Below are 703 nucleotides of genomic sequence, written 5' to 3' on the forward strand. Positions count from 1 at the left end.
CTACGAGCTCATCGTTATGTGTTAACTAATTTACAATTGGTTGATACATTTCGCGAGTAAGTTATATGTTGTTATTCATAGTTTATTTTCATATTATAATGCATTATAATATCAAATATGTAATAACTATTAACTTCTTCAAGGAAGTGTAGAACTGAGGTCACAAAGATGCATCGTGGGCAAAGAAACTCTGCAAAAATTGTGGAAGAATACGTACACAAGCATTTCCACGAGTGATTTAAATAAATTTTGTATATATAATTTTACCTAACTTTTGTTTATGCTCAAAATGCTCATGAGTGTATGCAGTTGTTCTTACCTTTCATCAAAATAATAGGTTGCAAGAATGGAAGATCCATACATTACAATTGAAATTGAATGTCTTGCAAAAGGGCCAAATAATATTTCTCGGATATTTGATGGGTATAATATCCATTGATTTAAATTTCGAACAAAGAGGAAGGGACGAGGATTGCGAACACAAAATAGTGGTATTATTATGTCTGCTATAACTAAGTGATTTTCAAGTGGTAAGGAACCTATTGAAATATCAAGTGACGTTATGTACTTTGGGAAATTGGTTGATATCATAGAGTTAGACTACTATGGCAAGTTAAGGGTTGTGCAATTTAAATGTGATTGGGTAGACACTGCACTTAACAAGGGAATCAAAATTGATAAGTTTGGGATAACAAGTGTAAAC

This window comes from Lupinus angustifolius, chromosome LG11, assembly GCF_001865875.1.
Source record: "Lupinus angustifolius cultivar Tanjil chromosome LG11, LupAngTanjil_v1.0, whole genome shotgun sequence".
Lineage (NCBI taxonomy): Eukaryota > Viridiplantae > Streptophyta > Magnoliopsida > Fabales > Fabaceae > Lupinus > Lupinus angustifolius.